Here is a 22,291-nt window from a genome sequence, read left to right as displayed (position 1 = left end):
TTCAGATGGGTGTTTTGATGAGGAGTCCCAGACTAGAAGCAAGGTGCCATTCCACAAAGATGCAGGTCTCATCCATGTGATTTGGCCTGGCTGAATCATGGCTTTCTTACCCTCAGACAGTACCAAGTTTGAGTAGGAAGTAGCAAGGCAATTCCTTTGCAGCTTTGGTCAACAGGTGTCTCAAGGTGGACTTTTTGTCTTGATATTCCTGTCCTTCGTATATGTTGCTTGATGGAAAGCGTGTTTGGTTTATTTCCCCCTGTGCTGCAATCAGCATTTAAGACAGGAATTTGGTCCTTGCTGTCTTGCCGGGGTCGGCTGTTGCTTGTCTCTGCCCCAGCACGGGAAAAAGTGGTTCTGGGTAGGCCGCGCTCTCGAAGAAGGAGTCTGGACTCTTGCTTTAGGTCTTCAGTCGAGTTTATTATTTCTTATCTACAAAGATTTTCTGTCTGTCCAGCCGAGGTCTGATCAGCAAGACAGCCAAAGGCACTCTCTCCCGCCCACGAGGCGGTTGTCTCTTTTATAATGAAAATTACGTATTTGATATTTACCTTTACTTCCCAATACTTTCTGCCCTTGTTGGCAAGTGTACTCTTTCTATGAACCAATCCACACATGCCAACATCATCCTGAACATGGATGCCAAGGAGAAGAAAGAAGAAGGACAGGGCACGCCCAAATTCCTCCATCTTGGGACTCCTGATCCATGCACAGAATTCTAGACCCCCCTGTACAATACATAAAACCCCCCTGTACAGTGCATTCTAACTTAAGTTCTAACAAGTGAATAACATCCCCTCACCATTCAGACCTGAAATTCTCTCATCTCCTCACCTTCAGGTGTCATTTCTTTAAAAGGATCAAAGTCAAGCCACCAGGTACTTTTGGCAACATTCCAGGGCCTCCGAGCCCCCCAAGGGTTGTCTCGGTAGCTCTGGACATCCGGAGTGATGTACTGAGCTCCCACACTGTCTCTTCATGCCAGTGGCAGAGCTACCTATGCTCCTCTGATAACAGAGGGGATTTATTTAGCTCTGTCATGCTCAGCAGTGGCAGGAACATGACCACATGCCTCAGTAGCATGGCTCTAGCATCTTTCCATGCTTGTGGAAGAGACAGGTTGATCCAGGAGAATTGTTCCCTGTGGGGTTGTTGAGCTATGCATCTAGTCTCTAGGGAAGCAAACAAAATGTGAGCGTAGTTCTGGGATGTCTGGCTTCTGGTTTTATCTCTGTTACTGATTTTCTGGATCCTTCAGATATGCCCCTGTTCATCTGTTCAGATGCATCTGAGCTGCTTTTGCAGATTGTCATGCCTGGTTGTAGAGACACTTCTCCAGAGTGATGAGTTTCCTTATTATAAGGCAGACACATCCCATATGAAGAGGCATTTAAACTTGGAAGTAGTGTCTCTCTTTCCCCACAAAGCAATGTAACCTGTGTGCCTTGGAAGCCATCTGAAGATAGATCAGATGCATCTCATCCTTGGTTTTCCTGAGTGAGCACTGGGAGAATGTTCCTTGCAGATTGTCTCCCATAATGATAGTCACAAGGTCCATGTTGTTCTTCCAAGCCTCATGATTTTCTAGCTTGAAATAACATCATGAGGAAAGCTCCTCAAGCTGTTTTGCTCACAATTAACTGAAGGCATTGTCACCAACAGGTCCTAATTTGGATTTATTTTCCAGGGTGAAACCTACCTCTGATGGACGCCTTGCACACCGTGCCAAAGCCCAGGTCACGCTGCCTGCAGCTCTGGGAGAAACGGAGCCGCTCCAGAAGCTTTACCATCTCCTGGAAGCCAAGGGGTTTCAGACACGCATGGAAGGAGTGGCACTCCTCCTAGACCTGTGCAAAACCAGCCCCCAGCTCATCTCCGCTAACATTGTCCAAGTATGTAGGGTGTCTTCATTGTCCCTTTCCTTTAGCTCCTTTCCTAAGGCTGCAGAAGTAAAGTTAATTCAGTGAGTCTTGGCACTCCATCCTGGCTGTTTGGGACAGGCTGGTCCCTCTTACCCAGACAAATTTATACCAGGTTCAGGCTTCAGGACAAGTTTTTTTAGTCCAGCTCTATTTGTCTGGCAGGTGCCCATTGATGCTGTTCATCAGATGATGGCAGCATTTTCTGCTGCTGTAATTGCTGCTGACTCCTACTGCTAGTTGGGTTAAGTGAAGGGAATCCAGCCACTGAAAGCATGGCTGTTGTTCTCTAGAGAAATGATGCATTTGCACGGGGAAGAGAAGTATTAGGCTGGGTTGGTTTAAAGTCAGTTTTTTCCACTTTTTTCCAACTCATTTCCACTTGTCCCTATTCCTCTTGGTAAAGACAGTGCTCACCCTTCTTGGGGGGCCTTTTGTTCTCTTTGGAAAGGAAGAAAACAGCTAAGGACAGATCCATCCTTTCTCCTCCCAGTAGCTGCTTTTTCCCTTTGTCCAGAATATGGTGCCTGATGCTGTGGCTGTCAAGGGACTGAACCTGCTCTAAGGAGAGCTGTACAGCACATTTCATTTCAGAAGTCTCCCTCTTAGTTAGAGAAATGATCTGGATCATGGAAGAGTTGATCAGAGCCCTGGCCTTCTCCAGACACAGGTTTTGAGACAGACAAAATCAAACTTAGATCTTCTCCAGCCATAGTTTTGCCAAAATCATAGCTGCCCTCAGTACTTGAGGGAACTGTATAGAAAAATGGGCATTGTAAATATCTGCTTACATACTTGCAAAGCAAAGGTAGCCTTTTGCATTAACAAATGGAATTGATTTAATGATTTCTAGATAGAGAGAAATACATTAGAACTAATCTGTCCCCAACCAAACCTCTTAAAAACAGAAGAAAATCTTTCAAGCAGCATGAGGTTGCACTACCATTCCAGTGAGTGGCCCACAGGAAAACAGTGCAATTGTGCAAGCAAGTGCTGACCTGAGAGAGAGGATCACTTTCATCTCTTACATTGCTGAGTGCTATATCCACTCTTCAAACAGACATTCTAATCCAGCTTTCATGTTGCTTCTTCTCTTCACAGATTTTTGATTATTTTGTCCTGAGAATATCTGACAGCCACAAGAAAGTGAGGCAGAAGGCGCTGGATGTGCTGGCTGAAATCATCGGCCTCCTGGAAGATGCCCTGAACCCAGTGATGATCCCTTTGGTGCAGGGAATAACAAAGAACCTGAACTCAAAGGATCCCGGGGTTCATGCCGCAGCTGTGAACGCACTGGAAGAATCCATTGCTCATCTGGGTAAGGCTGAGCCCTGGCACGGACTCTCCTCTCCTGTGCCTCTGACTCTCCCACACAAGAGAACGCTGAGTGCCTTGGTAGCTGCTGTTGTCTGTGGAACGCTCCAGCTGGCAGCCACCAGAAGCTGTGCAGGTGCAGTCCTTATGCACCAGTCCCCAGCAGGCTGGAATGTGCAGCAGCATTGCCCAACAGTCCCAGGAGCCCTTGGCTCTGTGCTGCAAGTCTGAAGAGCAAGTCCTGGACTACAACTTTGCTACAAATCAGAGGGAAAGGGGTTTTGCAGTTTTCTTGGTCCCCATTTGAATTCCCAAATGAACAGCTTTGCTGTTGGCATGCAGGGACACTGGCCCATCAGAGCTTCTGCAGAGCAGCCACCTGGCAGGCTCTACATTATAGGCATTAGCTGCCTATGTTCTACCTTTCTTCTTTCTCTTCTTTTTTCAAAGGGGAACTTATGATTCACCAAGTTAATTTCTTTGTAACAAGCAAGTCTAAATCCAGCTGCAACGATGCCTTGTTCTACATGTTGTTTTGTGTGGAGCAAGATGACAATAGCAAAGAACTACATAGGCAAGGGTTACTCTAAATTCCTTTGCCACATAGACTTATGTCAGCTCTGAAAATGCCTGAAAAATGGAGTGTTGAGGAGGCAGATCTTCAAGGGGAGTTTCCACTTTCTCCACCTCAGCTGCTCTGTGAAGTCCTGAACTGCCTGACTCAGTGCCTTTCTGTGTGCCAAGGATGGGCTTCTTCCTTTTTGCTCTGGGATGCAAAACCTTTCCACTGCTTCTTACATGTGACTGAACTCCTCTTGAGGTCCCTGATGTGAAATGCTTTAACATAGCTCCTGGTACAGGAGATGACTTGGGATTTGCAAATGTGAAAGGAGAGCTTTTCTTTTGCAATTTTAAACCCTGCCAAGTAGGCAGGAAGGAAAGTCAATAACGATTCAGAAATCAGCAGAAATTTACTTTCTTTGATAAAATGGGGTTGCCCCTGCCCTTTCCCTCCCCACTCTCCTTTCTCCTATGACCTCAGACAAGTGAGCAGAAACATGTGTTTCACTTGTAGATAAAGTATCACTGCTGAAAGAGTTCAGCCACCAATGGAGTCATCTGAGTGGCCAAGCTCTGCTGGATGTCACCGGGAGTATCGCAGGTATGGCCTCCCCTTCTAAGCCAAGAGGTCTCCGAGGGAGTATTTACAGGGAATGCCTGTGAGCAGACAGCAGAGTAGCTCCTCCACACCAGGAGGTGCTGAGCTTGTCCCTCCTGCCCAGTGCCCAAGGCAGGTGTATTTGGCAGGTTTCCCCGGCTGCTGCAGAGCTGTGCAGCACCTGAGATGGGGCAGCCCTCGGCCTCGGGGCTGAGCCCTCACTGGGGCATCTCAGAACCCAGCTGCAGGAAAGGGAGGGGCTCAAATACCCCAGCTGGCTCCTCTCTTGGGAGCTCAGGGACATCTGTGATCCTTTAGGGAAAATGGTGGCAAACGCTGTTTCAGGGAATCGGTTTGTTTTGTTCTCACAGAATTCTTGGTTTTCTCTTGGGAAGTTTTGAGGCTGAACCGTGCAGAGCCTGGGGGTCACAGCTTAGGTCAAAACTCAACACACGTCTTAGAGGCACGGATTTAGTGCAAGGCAGCCTTTGGGGGCACAGGGGCAGAAGCAGAGTGCTGGGCTCCCTGCCTGTGCTGAAATCCAAGTGGCATTGGAGTGAGCATTTCAGGGTGTGCAAACAGTGTCTGCCTGTGTCAGCGCTGTCCAAAATGCTGCAAATGCAGCTGTTAATGGATTGCTCAGAGGAGCTTGCTATGTCAGCAGTAGCCAAAGAATGGAAAAATTATAATCTCAATATATAGCAGAGAAGACAATTGTTAGCCTTGCTTAAGCTGCGGCTAAATCCACTGCTAATTATGCCAGCATCTTTAAATGCTAGGTGTCATAACTTTGTGTCTTCATTAGGAATCTCAAAAGGGCATGTTCAGTGATTAGGAATGTCAAAGGCCCATTATAGAGCATTTGAATAAAGTAGATCTCCAGCAACAGGGAATACAGTTTTGCAGTTCTTTTGATCTCTTTTTCAAATAAAGGAATTAAGCATAATTTAGGACTGCTTTAGAAAGAGCAGATGTTCTCTCTGAGATTTAGTAGGGACAGCTGTTCCTCACCTTCAGTAGTCACCAATGCCTTTAATTACATTTAAACTCAAATGAGCTCCCATTTAGAAAGGGGTACCATAACCCTTTCCCTGATTAGCAGAATTGGTTTGGGGGTCTTTCAGAAGCTGTTTCAATGTTGACTTGCTGCATCAAAGTGCTAGTGGATTAACAGCATAGAGAAAATGAAGTCTCTTCCAGCACAGGATAATAAATGGCTACTACATAGCATTTTCCCTGATCGGAAAATAAGAATGGTCTCCAGAGCATTTCAGGTTTTGATCTCCCAGCCCAATCTGCCATGCAAGAAGCCTGTTGGTAGTAAATTTTTGTCTGTGTTTGATATAGTTCAGTTCAGAAAATGAGCAGAGTGCAAATTTCAGAGACAATGTGAGAAAACACTTGTGTTTTGGTTAAATTTCCATCCGCTGTGCAGCATTTTTCTCTCGCTATGTCCCTATTTCAGCGGACATTATAAAAAAAAATGGCATTAACACTGGGAGTGGAAATACCATTAAAATGTGGAGATGTCCTAATGCCACAGCAATGGGGTCTGGGTAATTCTCTAAGACACCCTGAAGTTTGAAACAGCATTTTGTTGGAAGCCTCAAAAGCATTCTGCCAAAGACACCAGCTAGTCACTGGTGTTTCTCATCCAGCTGTCAGGCAGCACCCATCTCTGTGGGCTGGAGTTTTGAAGTGGGTTCTAATGCTGCCCTTTGCTGTGCACCACTGAGCAAAGGGGAGAGCCAGGTTAGACCTTTGGCCCTTGACATCAAAGTTACAAAAATTGAATCATCCCTCTTATTAGAAATCTCTCAATTTCCTCTCTAGGGTGCATTTCCAAATCTTCAGTGTGGATTTAGACAACTTCTTAATGGAAATAAAAAGCAATTTGACATTTCAGTCATTGTTCTTGCAGGAACACATTGTGAAATGCTTTAGGAAAGGTACAAAGTCTGCCACAGGGACAAGGCTCTGGTTGGAGAAATTAGTCCTGAGGGGTTGGTGGTTCTGTTTCCAGGATGATCAGCTGCATTGCCTGTTTCTGGGTCATGGGGCTCTGTGTGCTGTTTCACTGACCTTAGCCAGAGAGGCTCCCAAGAAGCACAAGCAGAGGCAGATCCCTGTTGGCATTGAGGCTGGTGGGTAAGGAGCTGTGTCTCTCTCCCGGCAGTGCTTGTGGAGTGGGTTCATGCCAGGAGCCCTGCAGTGGTCCAGCGCTGCGCCCTGCCCGTGCTCTGGTCCTGCCTGGAGAACAAGGCGCTGCCGGTGCGAAGCGCCAGCGTCCGCACTGTGCTCACCAAGCTGGCCTGTGCCCTCTGCGAGGTGATGGGCACCCAGCTGAGGAAGTGTGCTGCCAGCAAGCCTCCCCACGTGCGGGAAAACCTCAACAGCCTTTTGGGCTGGTGAAGCCATCATGTTCTCCAGAAAGCTGACCAAGAGCTGATTTGGACACCTCCGGATGTGACTTCTTAGCTGTGCCAAAAATGACAAAAGACTAAGGAAGGGTGTGCATCTGCCCCTGCTCTCTCCATCGCTCTTCTTAGTCATGGCGTGTGGGGCCTGAAGCAACTCCAGACTGAGGACAAGGTTAAGGCCAAGCTTGGCTCAGCCTCACACAGAGGTGAGGGGGGAGCTGGGCCGCTCTCTGCTGGGAGGAAGGGTCTTGTGGCAGCCCAGCCAGGCTGTGCACATTGCCAGGGAACAGCTGTGCCCTGCATGTGGCCCTGCAATGAGCTGTGCTGCTGCCAGTGCCCCGTGCAGCTGGAGGGCTGCTCAGCTGTGGGGCAGGGAGAGGAGCAGGAGGGTGCATGTGCAGCTGAGCCATTGCTGGAGAGCACAGGGCTCTGGGCTCCCTGCTGTCCCAGGGCAGCCCAGAGGCCAGGCTGTTCCTGTGGCAGCTCTGTGGAAGTGGATCAACATTTTTCCCCCTGGCCTGCCTGAAGTGTCTGCCAGCAGGACCATGTTTCCCTGTGCAGCTATTGGAAATAATGTCCCATAAAAGATCTTGGCAGGAAATATGTCCCATGAAATATGGTGCTTTGGCAGTGTTAGGTTTGCACTGTGGCCTCTGCTGTACTTTGTGTCTCCACTTTGCAGATCTGACTGCCTACACTCTTACCAACAGGTTTTCTGGGCTGACTTCCCATTATCTCCTACCCTCACATTCAGAAGAGCTCTCTTTCCTCCAAGCTCAGGAAGAAGCTGCCGCCTGCATGAAGAGTATTTCAAGAATAGGATTTATGCATTAGTCTTCATAGTTAGAGATGTACATATGTTCTGATCTTTAAATATAGTTTTGAATAAATGTGTTTTGATTGTATCTTTAAATTTTGATGACATATTTTTAATTGTATATATTTTATTTTGATGTTTTTTGAAAAGGTAAATAAATAAATAAAAAAAAATTAAATAAACCAGGAGGAGAATGTGTGACCAGGACCTGCTAGCCCAGAGGTTATGGGAGTGCAGCTCACTCCATGTGCCAGTGTCTCACCACATCCTTTCCACACTGGGCTGCCCCTCTTCCTCTTTTGCCATGTCTTTTTTGTGTCATTTGTGCTACTCTTTTTAAATTGGCATTACAACAGCACCACCTCTTCACATGTTTGGGGGACAATGGAAACAAAAGATCCTGTATGGTCAGAAGTTTTCTACCTGGATGTGTTCTGTGCTCAACAAAGCCCTGAGCAAAGAAACCAAGAGAAGTGTGCCCAAATGCCAAAGCTTTGCTCCTTTGCAATCTCACACAGATCTGGCTCACAGGTGACTTCAGGCACAATTTCATAGGTAAGAAGAGGATGTGTATTTCACTGGGAAAAGATGCCCTGCTTTGGAATAGTCATCTGTATGTAGATTTACCCAGGACAGCAGTCCAACAGTGTTTTTTGCAACTTGCTTGCCAAGGGGTGAGTGGGCTGTGAGGCCAATAGCAAGTGACAAGGATTCCTCAAATCTATTTCCACTCCAGCCTGGGTGCCCTTCTGCCCAGGGCTATGGGATCATTTGTTCCCATGGACCGGTGCTTGCCAGGGTAATGAATTCCTGCATAGCTGGAACAAGCAATTCTGGATTCCGCTCCAGCTCTTGGTGGGCTGCATGATCATTGACAATGCTGCCTTTCCAGAAATTATTCTACAGTTTCCTTTCATAGTCATTTGAAGATTTAAACTTCACATTTCAATTTGTTTTGCCTTAGGGAAAAATACTTCTGGGCCCAGTGCAAACTGTAACCTTTTGACAGCAAAGTCCTCATGGCTGCCAGCTTCTGATGTTCTAGAAGAAACTGCATGTGAATGTGTTAATTGAGTTTTCTGAAGGAGAACTCTGTCTGACTCTGTGTCACGTGGCTGCATGTGTTGGCATAGCTATGGGTCTAGTCCTGGCCTAGTAAAGCCCAGGCAGGGTGGCATGTTGCAGGGAAAACAAGTCCACGAGCTTATGGGGTTGCCATCACCAGCAGAGCAGATGTGTCCTTTGGGGATTTCTCTGGAGACAAAATTAGGGACCTGCTCCATGCCACAGTACTCTCTTAGATCTTTCTAAAATATCCTAAAAAAGGCAGTGAAACTTCACATCTCCTTCCACAGCCACTGTTTGGATAGGGGCATTTTTGTCCCTCCTCAAAGGCATTGCTCTTGCACACCAGAAACATGAACATCCACCAACAGGAATGATGCATGGTCCTCCTGCTGCTGCTTCAGAGCTCTGGGAAGTGCAGACCTGGGTATTACCAATGGGAACACTTAATTAGCATTTCATGCTCCTTCAAGATGCCCAGATCTCAGGGCTTTTAGTTTCAAAGCAGCCACTGTACTGGCTCTAGGGAAGAACAGTACATGGGAAACAGGGATTGCCAGCCTTGCAGGGGTGTGGGGGAAACCTGGAGTGTCTGTGTCAAAAGATGAATGGGAAGAGTGCAATTGCCAAAGCCAAAGCTTTGTTAGGATAGCAGGGTCAGTTCTTTACTGCCTGCTTGCATGGAAGTCATTTCAGAACCTCCTTTTTGTATCTCGTGCAGAAAAGGAGATCTTAATAATACCATGCTACTTAAAAACACATTGTGATGCAGATCTGTAGTGATTCCCAATGAAGCAGACTGCCTGCTTTGTCACTGCCAGCCCTGGTGACCCTGCAAGGGACCGTAGGGTATGCCATGCCTGTTTTATATCCAAGCAAAGCTTGAGTTTGCTTATTAGTGTGGAATAAATACAAGGGTAATAAAATGGACAATTAAACTGGTGACTTTGGATGATATGCTCATGCTTTCACACGTCAGACCTGTACCTCATGCTCCCAAGGCTTGTTACTCCTCATGAAATATTTCAATAAAAAATCACAGCTCCTGTGTTACATCTGAATACAATTGGATCAGATCATCAAGAATTCTGCTGGCAAGAACAAGACAAAAGCCGTCTGACACTCACTTGCAGCTGTCCTGGATTTCTGCAGCCCTTTGTGAAACGCTGCTGTAGGCAGAGTGTTTGGAGTTGGTTTGGGCCTTTATGAGAGATCTGTGTAACAGCATGCTGGGCTCTCCTGGCAGAAAACTGTCCAAGCCCTGGGACATGGTGCCAGCAGGAGTGGAGCAGCCCCGCTCCCAGCCCGAGAGCGTGAGCTGAGCCACGCCGGGGAGAAAAGACACCGAGGGGCTCCAGCCCAGCTGCTTCACCTGCCGTGACCGCTCCACAGAGCTCTGCCTCTGGGAGAAAGTCGGCGCTGGACAAGCATGGAGCTTTCATCTGCTGCTGGAGCTGCTCCGTGACAGCTCCTGTTCTTCCCGAGGGAGAACCCAGCACCACCTTGTAATGCGTGTCCAGGGGGGATTTTCCTCCAGCATTCTGGGTCTTTGTCCCAGCAGGGGGACGGTGAGGTCTGGCAGTTTGATACCTAGAACTCACTGGCCTTTTTGCTTGCTTTTCAGCTATTCCGCTTGTTAATAAACCGTTGCAATTTTTTTCCACTTTCATCTATTAGTATTCATTTCCTGTTACTGGAAGGGGATTGTTGGAACACTTTAGAGGAGACGACTCATTGCAGAGTGTCCTGTATTAAATTCTCCCAAACTGTGTGAGACACATGGCTTCACACAGGAGCAGCCCCAAGGCTGCTGAGGGGAAGGCACAGAGGAAGACAAACCCAGTATTTCTGAGGGGAATTCCTTGACACCAAACCAACCTGAGTCGTCCAACAGCTGACCTGACATTTTGAGACATGGGCCAAAGGGGAAACCTTGCAGTGTGTTTGGTCCAGGCCGGGTCATGCTCAAGGCAAAGGTGTGTCAGTGCACTTGGCTCCTTCTCTCCTCATTGTGTCCAGCACACACAGGAGCCCAGAGCTCCTGCAGAAACCATCACAGCACTCAGCTGGAGCAACTTGTGTCCAGTGCTCACATAGAGCCGTGTCCAACACTGCACCTCATTGGAACGAGGAACTGTTCCAGCTCTTTTAGGAGCTAAGGATGTTTGGCCTTCAGATCAGCTCCTTCCCAGCTCTTGATTTGCTGCCCATCGCTGAACTGCTGCTTGTGGCAACACTTGTTGCACAGCTGCCAGCCCTGCTCTGCTGGCCAGCAGCCACTGCAGGAGCTTGTGCTAGTGACAGCGAACCTTTCACATCTTCCTCAGGAAAGCTCAGGGCAGAACTTGTCAAAAGAGCATTGCCTGGGCCATGCCTTTGACATTAAATCTCTCCTCTGTGCTTGGTGCCACACACAGTAAATATCTGAGGAAGCAAGTTTTCTGCTCCAGAAATTCCTTAAATCAATCAGTTAAACTGTAACAGAACACGATTTGGGATGTGTAATCTCACTTTAATTCATTGTGCTGAAAGCTTCAGAGAGTTGTGTGACCTAAATGACCTTGCCACCAAGAACTCAGAAAAGTGGGAGAGATGGAATCAGCAACACAAGGATCTGCATTTTGATTCTCCCACAGGCCTGAGGAAACATCCCACTTCCACTGGGCCATGCCTTTTTACCCTACATCAAAACCTCGTGCTTCAGATTGTGGTGGCGAATGCCCCCAGCCTTGTCCAGCCACACGGTGACCTGAGAAACGCTTGTCAGGCCTGGGCCTTGCTGAGCAGCCCCTGGGCCCAGCTCCTCTTGAGCTTCCCAGAGACACCGAGCGCTGCCAGGCACTTGTGCTGTCTGACGAGCTCCTGGGGTGTCCTGTGAACTGCCTTGGAAACCGCTTTTCCTGCCTCAAAGGCATGACATCCTCCTTCTCCCACTCTCAGAGCCAGGCTGCTGACCCACAGTGCGGCCACGATGAAGCGTTGATGGCTGAGGCCCCTCGCCTGTGGCCCATGAACAGCGCTCCCAAAGGAGGCCCTTGGGGCTCTCCTGGAGCCCAGAGGTGCCAGCAGCAACCTCCCTCTGAGTGGGGCCTCGCAGAGCCAGCGCGCTCTCAAGCTTGCTGCACTGGCAGCATGACTGAGCAGCCATGGATCCTGGGCCAAGAGCCCACTCCTGGAGGCTCCAGTTTAACCACTGCTCAGCTCCAGTGCTGTTAAGCTTTTAGGCCGTATTCCTTTTGATCCTTGTCCTTTCTGTCCCTTTCTCAAATGCACCTAAACACACACACACACACACACACATAAATCTCAATGTTTCTCATTTGATTGACTGAATTTTGTTCCTTGCTTTTTTCCTCATGTTGTTCCTTAACCAAGCAGTAAGTAATAATGTGAATGTTGCCAATGAATTTTCTTGAGCTGTTGCTTAATATTCTATCTGGTTTTTACTGAACCTTGCCTGGGAATTTTTAAGCAATCTCAGACACTTGTTCGTAACAAGCCTTGGGAGCATGATGTGCAGGATTGACACTGGAAAGCAAGAGAGTCATTCAAGAGGGATCAGTTTAACTGTCCATTTTATTACGCTTCTATTTATTTCACTCTAATAAGCCAAGCCAAACTTTTCTTGGAGGCAGAATGTGTGTGGGAGGCACTACAATATTATCCCATAGCTCTGGGCTGAATAGCACCCAGACTTGGGCTGCACAAGCTGAGGAAAAAGATGTTCTTGCCCTTGAACTTCCTTCCTATCCTCTCAACAACTGAAAACAAAATTATAAATCAATAAACTATAATTACAATGAAACCAATTATAATAAAAATGAAATATTTTTCCTTCTGATACTCCAATGATTCAAGAGAAAACAACAATAACAATTACTATAATATTTCCAATAAATATAAATAAATTCTATACTAAGAAATATCTTCTGAAAATTTTCATGCAATAACTAATATACCTTAGATTAAAAATATCTAAAAAAACTATCATACAATCTAACACACCTTAGTAAAACAATTCATATTACAAATATTCTAAACACAAAACCAAGCACCACTAGAATTTCTCCTACATTTTAACCAAACAATTAAACTTTAATAACACCCTTAAGTACTCTAAAACAATTCCAATTATTTTTTAAAATTTAATTGTAGGTGAGCGCTATATTTGGATATTGGTTTTTGGATTGTTTGGGTTAGATGATTTAAAAAATGGGATTTTTACAGCAAATTTAATCAGCTGAGAAGGCGGCACTCTGCAAACAGAACTGACTGAAAATGAATGGGACAGAAATCAGTAACTCTGAAAGTTTTATTTGCTGTCAAATACATCCCACCCAGCCAGCCCCACACAATCCCCATCCCACCACTCCCAATTGGGATCCCACTGCTCCCAATTCCCTTCCAACCCCATCTCACCCTGGTGGCTGTGGAATGGAGTGAGTTTGGCCTGGGACTGAGTTTTTTTGAGGAGGGAACAAGCAATTTGAGGAGGGATTGAGCCTTTATGGGTTAAAATTCAGTTGTTTTCAGTGGGATTTGAGTGGTTTTGAGGTGACAGATCCATCCCTCTTGGCTTTTGAAGCGCAAAGAGAGGAAGAAGAGAAAAAAATCAAGGCCAAACCAAAAGGAGACGCAACCAGGTGTATTCCCAGCATGGATCACAGGGAATGTGGGTCACCAGGGCTGTGCCCAGCGTGGGTCCTGCAGTGGGGGATGGAGCTGGAGCAGCGCACGAAGCTCTTCCCGCACTCGGGGAACTTGCAGGGCTTCCCTCACCGGTGCCTCCGTTGATGTTGGGTCAATGTAGAGCTGCAGGAGAAGCTCTTCCCACACTGGGGACACTCGTAGGGCCTCTCCCCAGTGTGGATGCGCCGGTGGGTGACGAGGTTGGAGTTGTGCCTGAATCCCTTCCCGCAGTCGGGGCAGCAGAAGGGCCTCTCCTCTGTGTGACTCTGATAGTGCTGGAGGAGATCAGAGCTAATCTGAAACCCCTTCCCACACTCGGAACACTCGTAGGGCCTCTCCCCAGTGTGGGTCCTCTGGTGCTGGATCAGGGTGGAGCTCTGCCTGAAGCTCTTCCCACATTCCTCACACTCGTGGGGCCTCTCCCCAGTGTGGATGAGCTGGTGCCTGACAAGATGGGCGTTCCGCCTGAAGCCCTGCCCGCAGTCGGGGCAGCGGAAGGGCGTCTCCTCTGTGTGCGTGCGCTGGTGCAGGAGGAGACTGGAGCTGCTCTGAAACCTCTTCCTGCACTGATCACACTCGTAGGGCCGTTCCCCAGTGTGGCTCCTCTGGTGCACAATCAGGCTGGAGCTCCTCCTGAAGCTCTTCCCACACTCCAAGCACTTGTGGGGCTTCTCCTCATCATGGACCACCATCTCCGAGCTCTGGCTCCATCTCCGGCCGCCTTCCCGGCCCAGGCTGGCTCTTTCCCCCTCAGATCCCCGCCATCTGCGTTTGCAGCCCCTCCTCGTGCGGCATCTCAGGGGCTTTTCCTCCCCATTGGGTTCCTGCACCGTGGAGCCGCTCAAAACGGCCTCTGCCACGAGGTTCTGCTGTGCTGGGCTGGGAGATGGAGCAGGAGAGAGGGGGAAAGGGGCACTGACTTCCTCCTCACCTGCCTCATTGTCCCAGGGCATCTTGCTCTTCCTCACAGCCTCCCTGGGGCTGGAAATGGGAAATCCTGGTTTGGGGAAAAGAAGGGATGGGCACGTTGAGTTTGAAGGTCCCTCTGCCCAAGTCCATCTCTACAAGTCACCAGCAACCAAGGCTGCAGAAAAACCTCCCAAACACCAAGATTCAGTGCTGAAAAACCCTCCCCAGGAGTTCCCCACCCCAGTCCCTCCCCTCTGGTGTTCAGGGGCTCCCCAGTCCCAGCTGCTGGGGTCACGCTTGCATTGGGGGTCCCCCTTCTCCTCGGTGCCCACCCTCCCCAGCCAGCTGGCAGTCCCAGCAATCCCAAAAGCTGCCCCCTCTTCACTCTGCCCATTCAGGGGTGCCGGAGCTTTTTGGGCTCCCTTTTGGGCTCCCTTCTCCCCTCATTCTCTGCTCTGGGCTGCAGGGGCTCCAAGGAGTCCCCCCTGCCCCTCTCCAGCCTCTGCAGGCTCCCACCCATGGCGGCTCTCCTCCCTCTCTGGGCTCCCCACTTTGGGCTCCTGGGGGACACAGGGCTCTGCTCCTCCACGCTGCCTCTGCCGCCAGCCGCCACCGCCACCCCCTGATGTTCCCCCGAGGGGCCTTTTCCGCTCAGCCTTGCACTTCTTCATTCTCCAAACACCCTCCCAAAAAAATCCCAACCCAGGGACCCCCCGGGATATCTGGGCCGAGCTCCCCCTCCCCGCTCACCTGCGCCATGGGGGGCGATGATCCCACAGGTGGGGGCTGCGAATGCACGGAGGGCTCGACCGCGTGATTCCTGCTGCTCAGCCTTGATCTGCCTCTGTCCCTCCTCTTCCTCTTCCTGCCCCTTCTCCTCTGCCATCCCCCCGCCTCCTCCTAATCCTTCTCCTCCTAACCACACCTCCTTCTCCTTCTGTGGCTGCTCTCTCTCCACCTTCCCCCTCCTCTTCCATCTCCCCTCCCACCCTCCTCCTCCCTAATCCCACCTCTTTCTCCTTCATCCCTCCCTTCCCTCCCTCCTCCTCCTCCCCCAGCAGCAGCGATGCCCTCGCTGCCCCGTTCCCGGAGCCCTCGCAGCCCGCGGCAGGAGCGGGGCTGGAGCCGGCACAGCTCGGCACGGGCAGCGCGGGGCTCTCGGCTGCTCCCGGCCGCTGCGGATCAGGAGGGAAGCCGGCCCGGGCAAAAGGAGAGGCAAACTGCGACAACTGGGGGCCCCACATCCAAACTGGGCCCTGCTGGGGAGCCTGCCTGGGCACTGCCAGCCCTTGGGGCTCCTCTCGGCACAGCCGGGAGGGGGGAACGCACAGAGGGCTGCGGGATCCCAGCGCTGGCAGCACTGCCAGGGACTGGGCTCTGCTGGCATCATACTGGGATCATACTGGGAGTGACTGGGACTGTACTGGGTTTGATCTGGGATCATACTCGGATCACACGTGGACTGTACTGGCTTTGTACTGATATCATTCTGGGATCATACTGGGAGTGAGCAGGAGCCTGCAGAGGCAATTGAGACCATGTTAGGGGCAAATGGGATCTACTGGGAGTGACTGGGATTATGCTGAGGGTGACTGGGAGCAGCTGGGAGCAACTGGGATCATGACAGGAGCAACTGGGAGTGGCTGGCTGCATGCTGGGAGTGACTGGAAACAACTGGGCTTATACTGGGATCAACTGGGATCACGCTGGAGGTGACTGGGATCATCCTGGCAGTGAGTGTCACTGCACTGAGGCTGACTGGGAGTGCTTGGCAGCAAATGGGATCATACTGGGGAATAATGGGAGGGACTGGGAACATGCTGGAGGGAGCTGGGATGCACTGGGAGATACTGGGAGTGACTGGAACCAAAGGGAGGGTGAAAGAGAGCAACTGGAACCATGTGGAGCACAACTGGTTCATACTGGCAGGGACTGGGAGCACACTGGGCTCATCTCTGGATCATACTGGGAGGGACTGGACTAATACTGGGAGAATCTGAGAGCGACTGGGAACACACCCTGCACATCATCCCCATACTGGGCCTGACTGGGAGCAACTGGGGTTATACTGGGACCACACTGGGAGCGCTGGCATGTGACTGGGATCCAACTGGAGCTTACTGGGATCATATTGGGGTTGAAAGGGAGCGACTGGGATCACACTTTGGGCTACTGGGAGCACCTGAGAGAAACTGGGATCATGCTGCAAGCAAACTGGAGGAACTGGGCAGGACTGGATGCATGCTGGAGGCAGCTGGGATATTCTGGGCATGACGGGGGGATCACACTGGGAGAGCTGACACCTTCCTGGGGCCACTGGCAGCGCCTGGAAATGACTGCAGACATGCTGGGACAAGGTGGGAAATGTTGGGGGGTTTTGTGGATTTTGGGGGGTTGGATTTTGGGGGTTTTATTGGTGCTTTGGGGGGGGGTGTTGTTCTGGGGGTGTTTGGGGGTTTATTGATTTTTTTTCTTTTTGGTATTTTGGAAGGTTTTACTGAGATTTTCCTGTGTTTTTTTGGGATTCTCATAAATTCTGGGGGTTTCATTGGGATTTCTAGGAGATTTTGAGGCATTTCACTGGAATTGTGGGGGCTTTTAGTGGGATTCATTGGGGATTTGGTTTTTTTTCAGAATTTCCGTGGAATTTTTGGGGTTTTGTGGGTTTTTTTCTGTGTTGCCATGATTTCTTTGGGTCTTGGGGGGCGGGATTTTATGGGATTTTGATTATTTAGGGGACATTTTTGGGGGGATTTGCGGGGTATCATCGGGATTTTGTGAGCTTTTATTGGGATTCTAGGGTGTTCTAATGGGATTTTGTGAGATTTAATTCGGATTTCATTAGTTTTATTGGGACTTTTGGGGCTTTTAAGGAGATTTTGATGCCTCTCAGCCCTTCCGCAAACCCTGGGACAACCCCAAAGGCCCCAGACGCCCAAATCCCCCACAAATTCCACTAAAAATCCCAAATTACTCAAGAAATTACAATAAGATCCTCCAAAACCCCAGAGAATCCCACAAAATCCCAGTGAAACACACCAAAACTCAAAAACCCTCCCCAAAATTTCACTAAACCCCCTCAAAAATCAACCCCCCAACCCAAATAAAATCTCCCAAAATCCAAAACTCCCCAAATCCACAAAACCGCCAAAATCACATAACCCCCCAAAACCCAATAATTCTCTCCAAAACCTCTATAATTCCCCCTACACTTCCATCAAATACTCAATAAAGCCTTAAAAAAGCCCCAAGAAAATCCCCCAAAACCCTCCTAAAATTGCATCAAAATTGCCCCAAAATGCCCCAAATCCCAAAAATGCCCCCAAAAATCCCCCCAGACTCACTGGGGCCGTCCTGGATCAGGGGCACCAGCCAGTGGAACAGGAGCCACCTCAGGGGCCCTCGGAGCTCTGTGGGGAGGGGGCACCATGGGAGACCCCCAAACACGGGAGGGGGGGCTGGGACCCCCCGAGACCCCCAAATCTCCCCCGGGACCCCTCCGGGAGCCGCAAACCCCCCAAGGTTGGCCCAGGATCACCCTGGACCCCCAAAACCTTCCCGGGACCCTCAGACTCCCCAGTTCCCCACAAAATTGACCCCACACCCCAGATCCACCTGAGAGCCCCCTCAAATCCATCAGACTGCCCCAAATCCCCCTCGCACCCTTCAATCCCCCCCCCCCACCCCAAACCCTGGGAAATCCCCTCACACTCTGCTAAATCCCCCCAGATGCACCTCAGAATCCACCAGAGCCCCCCAGCTCCTCTCACAATCCCCCAAAATCCCTCAGGCCCTCCCAATTCCCCTCAGATCCCCCTAAACCCACCTGAGAACACTCCAGACCCTCTCAAGCTGCCCCCAAAGCTCCCTAAAGCCCCCTCAGACCCACCAAAGCCCCCTCAGAGCCCCTCACGCCCCCCAAACCCACCGCACACCCCCCTATTTCCCGTCGATCTCCCCCAAATCCCCAATTTCTCCTCAGACCGCCCCAAACCCCCCCAGTTTCCCCTCAGCGCCCTCCTCAGCCGCGCTCGCCTCTGAATCTCCCGCCTCCGCCGCCTGCACGGGCTCCCCAGCCAATAGCGGCGCGCCCCGCCCCGAACCAACCAATGAGGGCGCGGCTCCCCTCAGCAGCGCCCGCCTCCCGCGCCGCTGCAGCCAATCAGAGGCGAGCCGCAGCGGCGGTGCCGGTGCCGGGCGCTGCAGAGAGCGGGGGCGGCGCTGGGAGCGGCCGGAGCGCTCCGGGAGCTGCTGAGGCGGCCGGGACAGGGCCGGGAGGGGCTGAGAGGGGATCGGGGGGGCGTGGGAGGGTCCGGGGGGCTGGGGGGGCTTTGGGGAGGGTTCCGGGGTGTGGGGCGGGATCTGGGGAGGGGTCTTGGCTGGGGGATCGTGAGGTGTCAGGGAGGGTCTGGGGAGGGGTCCTGGGGCACTGTGGGGGGATCTGGGGGTGGGGAGGGGTCCTGAGAGGGGTCTCGAGGGGGGTCCTGGGGGTGCTGGGGGGACTTTGGGGTTCCAGGGTGGTCCTGGGCCAACCTTGGGGCTTTTCAGGGGGATTTGGGGTTCCCGGGGGAGATTTGGGGATCCTGGGGGTTCCCAGCCCCCCCCCTCCCGTTTTTGGGGGTCTCCCATGGTGCCCCCTCCCCACAGAGCTCCGAGGGCCCCTGAGGTGGCTCCTGTTCCACCGGCCGGTGCCCCTGACCCAGGACGGCCCCACAGAGTCTGGGGGGATTTTGGGGGGCATTTTTGGGAGGGTTTTTGGGGATTTTGGGAGGGCTTTTTTTAGAACTTTGGAGGGATTTGATGGAGGGGTATTATTGGGGTTTTGGAGAGAATTATTGGGTTTTGGGGGGTTATGGGATTTTGGGAGTTTTGTGGATTTGGGGAGTTTTGGATTTTGGGGGATTTTATTGGGGTTGGGGGGTTTGATTTTTGAGGAGGTTTAGTGAAATTTTGGGGAGTTTTTTTGAGTTTTGGTGGATTTCACAGGGATTTTTTGTGTGATTCTCTGGGGTTTTGGAGGACCTTATTGTAATTTGTTGAGGAAGTTGGGATTTTTAGTGGAATTTGTGGGGCATTTGGGCGTCTGGGGCCTTTGGGGTTGTCCCAGAGTTTGCAGAAGGGCTGAGAGGCATCACAATCTCCTTAAAAGCCCCAAAAGTCCAATAAAACTCATGAAATCCGAAATAAATCTCACAAAATCCCATTAGAACACCCTAGAATCCCAATAAAAGCCCACAAAATATTTTGAAATCCCAATAACCCCCAAAATCCCGATGAAACCCCAAAAATGTCCCCTAAAAAATCTTGTAAAATCTCCCCTAAGACCCAAAGAAATCAGAGCAACACCCAAAAAACCCCACAAAACTCCCCTAAATCCCACCAAAACTCCCAAAAAAACCCAAATTGCCAAAAAACCCAAACCCCAAATAAATCCCACTAGATGCCTCCACAATTCCAATAAATACCTCAAAATCTCCTAAAAATCCCAAAAAACCCCCAGAATTCATGAGAATCGTGAAAACCCCCAACAAAATCCCAGTAAAACCTCCCAAAATACAAAAAAAAAAAAAAAAACCCAAAACAAAATATTCTATAAACCCCCAAACATCCCCAGAACAACACTCCCCCAAAGTGTCAATAAAACCCCCAAAATCCAAACACCCCAAAATCCACAAAACCCCCCAACATTTCCCACCTTGTCCCAGCATGTCTGCAGTCATTTCCAGGCGCTGCCAGTGGCCCCAGGAAGGTGTCAGCTCTCCCAGTGTGATCCCACAGTCATGCCCAGAATATCCCAGCTGCCTCCAGCATGCATCCAGTCCTGCCCAGTTCCTCCAGTTTGCTTGCAGCATGATCCCAGTTTCTCTCAGGTGCTCCCAGTAGCCCAAAGTGTGATCCCAGTCACTCCCTTTCAACCCCAATGTGATCCCAGTAAGCTCCAGTTGGATCGCAGTCACATGCCAGCACTCCCAGTGTGGTCCCAGTATAATCCCAGTTGCTCCCAGTCAGGCCCAGTATGGGGGATGATGTGCAGGGTGTGTTCCCAGTCGCTCTCAGATTCTCCCAGTATCGGTCCAGTCCCTCCCAGTATGATCCAGAGATGAGCCCAGTGTGCTCCCAGTCCCTGCCAGTATGAACCAGTTGTGCTCCACATGGTTCCAGTGGCTCTCTTTCACCCTCCCTTTGGTTCCAGTCACTCCCAGTATCTCCCAGTGTATCCCAGGTCCCTCCAGCATGTTCCCAGTCCCTCCCATAATTCCCCAGTATGATCCCATTTGCTGCCAAGCACTCCCAGTCAGCCTCAGTGCAGTGACACTCACTGCCAGGATGATCCCAGTCACCTCCAGCATTATCCCAGTTGATCCCAGTATAAGCCCAGTTGTTTCCAGTCACTCCCAGCATGCAGCCAGCCACTCCCAGTTGCTCCTGTCATGATCCCAGTTGCTCCCAGTCACCCTCAGCATAATCCCAGTCACTCCCAGTAGATCCCATTTGCCCCTAACATGGTCTCAATTGCCCCTGCAGGCTCCTGCTCACTCCCAGTATGATCCCAGAATGATATCAGTACAAAGCCAGTACAGTCCAAGCATGATTCCAGTATGATCCCAGAACAAACCCAGTACAGTCCCAGTCACTCCCAGTAAGATCCCAGTATGATCCCAGAACAAACCCAGTACAGTCTCGGTCACTCCCAGTATGGTCCCAGCAGAGCCCAGTCCCTGGCAGTGCTGCCAGCGCTGGGATCCCGCAGCCCTCTGTGCGTTCCCCCCTCCCGGATGTGCCGAGAGGAGCCCCAAGGGCTGGCAGTGCCCAGGCAGGCTCCCCAGCAGGGCCCAGTTTGGATGTGGGGCCCCCAGTTGTCGCAGTTTGCCTCTCCTTTTGCCCGGGCCGGCTTCCCCCCTGATCCGCAGCGGCCGGGAGCAGCCGAGAGCCCCGCGCTGCCCGTGCCGAGCTGTGCCGGCTCCAGCACCGCTCCTGCCGCGGGCTGCGAGGGCTCCGGGAACGGGGCAGCGAGGGCGTCACTACTGCTAGGGGAGGAGGAGGAGGGAGGGAAGGGGAGGGATGAAGGAGGAGGAGGAGGCGGGATTCGGGAGGGGGAGGAGGGTGGGAGGGGAGATGGAAGAGGAGGGGGAAGGCAGAGAGAGAGCAGCCACAGAAGGAGAAGGAGGTGTGGGGAGGGAGAAGGATTAGGAGGAGGCGGGGGGATGGAATAGGAGAAGGGGCAGGAAGAGGAAGAGGAGGGACAGAGGCAGATCAAGGCTGAGCAGCAGGAAGCACGCGGTCGAGCCCTCCGTGCATTCGCAGCCCCCACCTGTGGGATCATCGCCCCCATGGCGCAGGTGAGCGGGGAGGGGGAGCTCGGCCCAGATATCCCGGGGGGTCCCTGGGCTGGTATTTTTTTGGGGGGATGTTTGGAGAATGAAGAAGTGCAAGGCTGAGCGGAAAAGGCCCCTTGTGGGGACATCGGGGGGTGGCGGTGGCGGCTGGCGGCAGAGGCAGCCTGGAGGAGCAGAGCCCTGTGTCCCCCAGGAGCCCAGAGTGGGGAACCCAGAGAGGGGGGAGCACCGCCATTGGCGGGAGCCTGCAGAGGCTGGAGAGGGACAGGGGGGACTCCTTGGAGCCCCTGCAGCCCAGAGCAGAGAATGAGGGGAGAAGGGAGCCCAAAAGGGAGCCCAAAAAGCCCCGGCACCCCTGAATGGGCAGAGCGAAGAGGGGGCAGCTTTTGGGATTGCTGGGACTGCCAGCAGCCTGGAGAGGGCGGGCAACGAGGAGAAGGGGGACCCCCAATGAAAGCGTAACCCCAGCAGCTGGGACAGGGGGAACTCCGAAGAGCAGAGGGGAGGGACAAGGGACAGGGAGCTCTTGGTAGGATTTTTAGGGCTGAACCTTGGTGTTTGGGAGGTTTTTCTGGAGCCCAGATGGCCGGTGACTTCTCGAGGTGGGCTCGGGCAGACGGACCTTCAAATTCAACGTGCTCATCCCTTCTTTTCCTCAAACC

General features: G+C 51.4%; 1 protein-coding gene and 1 pseudogene across 1 annotated transcript in view; one reads left to right on the top strand and one right to left on the bottom strand.

The window, feature by feature from the left end:
- The window catches only part of LOC135305611 (zinc finger protein 345-like), a 77,860-nt pseudogene extending 62,695 nt beyond the window's left edge, over positions 1-15,165 (bottom strand).
- LOC135306179 (zinc finger protein 850-like) overlaps positions 1-22,291 on the top strand; it is a gene marked incomplete at its 5' end in the record, with an annotated part of 412,436 nt that overhangs the window by 369,016 nt on the left and 21,129 nt on the right. The gene's annotated exons all lie outside the window — the stretch shown is intronic.

The sequence above is a fragment of the Passer domesticus genome, chromosome 8 (assembly GCF_036417665.1).
Source record: "Passer domesticus isolate bPasDom1 chromosome 8, bPasDom1.hap1, whole genome shotgun sequence".
Taxonomy (NCBI): domain Eukaryota; kingdom Metazoa; phylum Chordata; class Aves; order Passeriformes; family Passeridae; genus Passer; species Passer domesticus.
The sequence above is the reverse complement of the archived record's forward strand: the minus strand, read 5'-3'. Positions and strand labels throughout refer to the sequence as shown.